The following is a 5968-nucleotide window of genomic DNA, read 5'->3' as shown; positions in this document are numbered from 1 at the left end:
GCGGCGCGGCGGCGGATTGTGACGAAAGCAATGGGCGGCCCTCTTCACCCGGTAGTCTCAGCCGCCCCGCAGTGTGGATTCCGTTGCTTGGCCCTCCTACTGCCTTCCCTGCGAGTTTTCTTCCCTTTTTTTTTCTTTCTTTCCTTTTCTTCCTTTCTTTTCTCTCTCTCTCTTTTTTGGTTTCTTAGGACAGGGTTTCCAAATATTCCTAATACAAAGGATCTGATTTTCCTTATTAACCCTGGCCAGATTTGGATTTGGGCAAGAAGTGTGCTATGGAACAAGTAACTACAATCTGGTTAGACGTCCGTAATTGGGGAGACTGGGGTAGGAGGATCTCAGATTCAAAGGCTGCTGTGGAGTTGGAACTTTGAATTTAAGCAAAATGACAGATTTGTACATTTCAGGCATTGACAGATGCAGTCTTCCACCGTAATACCTTTTCGATTAAGGAAGGTGAGAATGATAGATTTGAAGAAGAATGAGCTAGAAGCATGTACCTACGCATTCCATCTAAGTCACTAATTCGTTATTTTGTCTCACTTGGGAAATAAGTGTGTTTTCTTGAATGGGCCCTTAATTCCTAGATAAAGCCACATGAAATAGGAACCCAACTATGTGGGAAAGAGAAGGTAAGGATATATAAATCCAGAGTATATGAGAGAATCTTCAGTAAACCTTAGAGAAAAATTTCAATGCCATCCTTTGTTAAAACCCTTAAACACAGTCTAAGTTAATTATATAGATGTCATTTAAGACACTAGTTAGGGGGCCAGGGAGATGGCTCAATGGTTATGAACACTAGCTGCTCTTCCAGAGGACACAGATTCAGTTCTCAGCACCTACATGGCAGCTCACAACCATCTGCAACTCCAGTTCAAAAAATCTGAATTCCTCTTCTGGCCTCCTTGCACACTGAACATGGAGATGCATGGGTATCCATGCAGACAAAACATTCAGAAAAGAAAAATAAAATTGCAAAGAAAAAATATTTTTAAATAAAGACTCTAGCCAGGCAGAGGTGGAGCACGCCTTTAATCCCAGCACTTGGGAGGCAGAGGCAGGCAGATCTCTTGAGTTAGAGGCCAGCCTAGTCTACAGAGTGAGTTCCTGGACAGCTAGGGCTACCAGGAGAAACCTGTCTCGAAGAAACAAGAAGAAACAAAAAACAAACGAAAAAGACACTAGTTGGGTCTCTCCTGAAGTTCATGACTTTCATGGTCTTTGTCACTGTAAAGAAGAAACATTGGTTGGATACTGGTCTGGACAGAGAACACCAGGCTAGACTTAACATGGAGTCAGCCAAAGTCCTGTGCCATCAAACTTGAAACTAAGTTATCTGTCCTTGGTAAAAATCAGGATAGAAAGTAAGAAATAGGGGCTGGAGAGATGGCTCAGAGGTTAAGAGCACCGACTGCTCTTCCAGAGGTCCTGAGTTCAATTCCCAGCAACCACATGGTGGCTCACAACCATCTGTAATGAGATCTGGCACCCTTCTCTGTATACATAATAAATAAATAAATCTTTAAAAAAAAAAAAGGTAAGAAATAGTCAAATTCTCATAGAACCGAGTTTTAGCCGATCTAGGGAAGTCTCCCGCGCTGTGACCTTCACAGGGAGGGAAACTACCCCATCAGACTGGAATCCTGCTTGTTCTAATCCTGCTCTTCTCAACCGGCTTCTGTCTATGCAGCCAGACTCCTCACAACAACACTGCTCTACTTTATGGAATGGGGTGTTGTGGACTTCACAAATTGCAAATACAATCCAACTGAGGTTTCAAAGTTTATAATTTTTCTAGTAGCACTGTTAGGTATTTCTGCAGATGCCACAGCTCTTATTGTCAACTAATTTCACTTTGATAGTTATCAAAATGATGATTCAAAGAGTAACTGGAGGAACAAAGCATGCTTTGATGAAGTATTACACTTTACATTACTAGTGATTATGGAGGTAGGAAATGGAAGGATTAGAATCTACAGATTCTTGGAAAACCTCCAGGAGTCTCAATGTGCATGAGAAAGCAAGGAGGAGGAGGTCCTAATCAGCATGTGAGAGGCTGAAGGAGGAGGATGGAGAGTTCAAGGTCAACCTGGCCTACATAACAAGACCCTGTCTCAGGAAAAAAAAGAAACCCCATACAGGTGGGAGGGTGGGGTTCTAGAATAGCTAATTCCTTCTACCAGGCTGTAAGTGCTTGCATTCTTGTTCTTTTTGCTTCTATAACAGTGGAGGTGGAAGCAGAGCAGGAAAGCTAATATTAGCTTTTGAGATTTCCTGGGAGGGGAAAGAACATGATAGGAGGCATGTGCTAGCTTCTCAAAGTCCCATCAATGGTTTTCAGATGCCCAGTGTCACTGTTTGATAGTGTATTTTAACTCATTCCGACCACCTTAGGAAATATATTATCTGAGAGATATTCTGTTTTTATTTAAAGTTTATACAACATATTCTAATCATGGTTTCCCCCTCCTCCCCTGTCACCTCCCAGATCCTTCCCACCTATCCAACTCTATGCCTCTTTTTCTTTCTTTACAAAACAAACAGGAAAGAAAAAAGAATACAGGTTAGTAAGGGCTGGGGAAATGGCTCAGTGTTTGAGAACTCCTGCTGCTCTTACAGAGGACTCAGCTTTAATTCCCAGTACCCACAATTCCAGGGGATCCAATGGCACCTGACTTCTGAGACCACCAACATGCTGGTGGTACAGATGCACATGCAGGCAAGACACATAAATAGCAAAGTTATTTTATAAGTAAATAAATAGAGTGAAAAAAGTACAAGGAACACACACACAATATGTTATTCTTCAATGTCATTCTTAAGAATACTTAACAATGAAGTTAATTTTATGACTTTAATTTTGTTTCATCCTCTGCAACGCTAACTTTCCACATGTCTATTACCAATATATTTATACTACTCGCTCCTATATTCTAAATCGTTTGGTGTAGCTGTAAGCATATAGTTGGTAGCATGTGCAAATCCATCAACAAATTGGTTGTAAGAACTGGGCATGGCGGAACAAACCTGTTATTAACACTCTATATGGGTAGAAAGAGGAAGTTCAAAGCTAGCCTCAGCCACAAAACGGGCTTCTCATGAGACCTTGTCTCAAAAATTAAACAAGGAAATAATTTTCTTTCTTGACAGAGCCTGGCTTCCTCCCATTATAAAACTTCAAAAGCCCCTAACGATTGCCTTAGAAGAAGCAACTGGAAAACTGACAGAATGAGAAAAAGGCTCAGGTTTCACCTTTTGTTTGTTCCATGACTTTAAGCTACGAATGCCTACTGTCTTCTTAGATTATGATCTTAACTTGAACTTGCTCAGGAATGACTCCTTAGTTGAGCATGTTTAGGAATGGACGTGACTATATAGAGGCCCTGAAGAAAATCCCCATGACTCCTTAGTTCAAGAAGGGAATTGGTGTGGAAATTACATACAAACACATTGTCCAGGCTTAACCGTCCTGCTGGAAAGACATCAATCACACACACACACACACACACACACACACACACACACACACACACACACACACTGTGCTAGGCTCAACCATCCTACAGCACATAAGACATTTATTTCACCATCCTGTTATGTCACGTTTTAACTTAATTTGTTGCTTCCAAGTCTCTAACTGGTCTCCTAAAGTTAACTCAGCTTACCCTGAGTCAGCTCTCTCATTAACTACCTCCCTGTCTGGGTCGTGGCTCTGCTTATTTCCCTTTGCACTCACCCTGAAATGAATCACTGTCAATTTGTGTCAGGGGAACTTCCAAACTGCAAACATCAAAACTTCTGTCAGGCCGGCAAGACTGCTGAATTGAGGAGCTGGGGCTGGGAAGGTGACTTGGTGGTAGAGCACTTGGCCAGCATGGGTACAGTACATTCCTGAGAAACTAGGCCTTTGACTCCCAGGCAGGCAGGCAGACAGGGAAGTGGACCATGGCTAGGTAATAAAGGTGATGAACCTTTCAAGATGGCTGGCTTCTTCCTCACCCTCTTGATCTGAGACAAGAGCCTAGTCCCTTAAAACAAGGGCTTTTCTGGCCCCTGCCTCCCATCAGTGGAAGGACTGGTTCAACAAGTTCATGGCTGGATCAGGGCTCCTTTACAGCTGTGGGCCAATCGGCCATCTGTCCTTCAAACTGACCAACCCTAAGTGAGTGAAGAGAAACTCTCCAGATACTTTCATACTTCAAGCCTTCCAGAAAAAACTGGATCTCTCACCTTCCCGAGCTTTGCAGAGGGTCTTTTTCCCTGTATGTCTGCTGCATGTACATGTTTCCTCACCTCCAAAAACACCTGTCTTCAACTGCTGCTCTGTCTGTCTGCTCCTGTTTGAGGTGTTTGAGAGTTCTCTTCCTGCCATTTAATTCCTTAATTGGCAGAGAAAATGAACCCAATAAAGACGCCCTAAACTGTATCTGATCAAGTTCAATTCTTAGTTCCAAAAGTACATAAGGGAGGGGGGAAATGGAGCATGGTGGTGTGCTCCTCCTGTATTCCTAGCCACTTAGGGGGCTGAGGCAGGATGAACCCCTTGGGGGCCACTAGTGATACATAAGTGAGATCTTGTCAAGAAAAAAAAGCAAAATAAAGGGGATGGGGATTTGGTTCAGTTGGTATTGTGGTGAGGCCTGGAGTTCAGACTAGGTGTAGAGCCATACCCTTGCACTCTGTACTGGGGAGGTGAAAGCAGGGGGATCTAAAGTCCAGGGGGAGGGGCTCTAGCCGGCCTGAGCATGGCGAACATGGCTCTGGCAGACCCAGCATGGCGAACATGGCTCTGGCAGACCCAGCATGGCGAACATGGCTCTGGCAGACCCAGCATGGCGAACATGGCTCTGGCAGACCCAGCATGGCGAACATGGCTCTGGCAGACCCAGCATGGCGAACATGGCTCTGGCAGACGCAGCATGGCGAACATGGCTCTGGCAGACCCAGCATGGCGAACATGGCTCTGGCAGACCCAGCATGGCGAACATGGCTCTGGCAGACCCAGCATGGCGAACATGGCTCTGGCAGACCCAGCATGGCGAACATGGCTCTGGCAGACCCTAGCATGGCGAACATGGCTCTGGCAGACTCAGCATGGCGAACATGGCTCTGGCAGACCCAGCATGGCAAACATGGGTCTGGCTGGCCTTGCCCTTCCCCCATTCCCTCTGCCTTGCTAAAACCATTAGATTCCATTCCTAAAGCTAGCCACCAAGGTCTGTTCCCTTATTTGGCCACTTCCTCCTCCCGAGGCTGACTACCAAGGTCCAGCTATCAAAATATTGAAGTCCAGCAAGCAAAAGTCCCCTTTTGGCTGCCTTAATTAACCTGTCCAATCAAAATTAAACATCTCATCCTAACAGGAGGTGTCCCCTTTCCTCTTTATAAACCGCCATTTGTCTATGGGCCATGTCTGTCTCCTCTCTATCTAGAGGCAGGCCTTTGTCCCTGCAGGATAAATACCCCTTCCCCTTCTCCCTTGTTCCCTTCTCCTCCTCTCCCATCCTCTGTCTTCTGTCTTTGTCTCTTATTCCCTGGCTTTTGTCCTTCTGGGGCAAATAAATCTCTTTTGTTCTGAGAACTTGGTCTTGGGATCTGTGGTAGTTTGAATGTAATTGGCCCCATAATTTCATAGGGAGTGGCACTATTAGAGGGTGTGGCTTTGCTGGAGTGGGTATGGCCTTGTTAGAGGATGTGCATCATGGTGAGGCAGGCTTTGAGGTTTCCTATTCTCAGGATACCACCCAGTGTCTCAGTTGACTTCCTGTTGCCTGCAAGATATAGGACTCTTTGCTACTACTCCAGCACCAAGTCTGCTTGCATACTGCCATGCTCCCTGCCATGATGATAATGAACTGAACCTCTGAAACTATAAGTGAGTCACCCCAATCAAATGTTTTCTCTTTAAGAGTTGCAGTGATCATGGTGTCTCTTCACAACAATAGAAACTCTAAGACTGGGTCCC

Source organism: Peromyscus californicus, unplaced genomic scaffold (assembly GCF_007827085.1).
Source record: "Peromyscus californicus insignis strain IS unplaced genomic scaffold, ASM782708v3 Scaffold_17__1_contigs__length_78620276, whole genome shotgun sequence".
Classification (NCBI taxonomy): domain Eukaryota; kingdom Metazoa; phylum Chordata; class Mammalia; order Rodentia; family Cricetidae; genus Peromyscus; species Peromyscus californicus.
Note: the sequence above shows the minus strand (reverse complement) of the source record.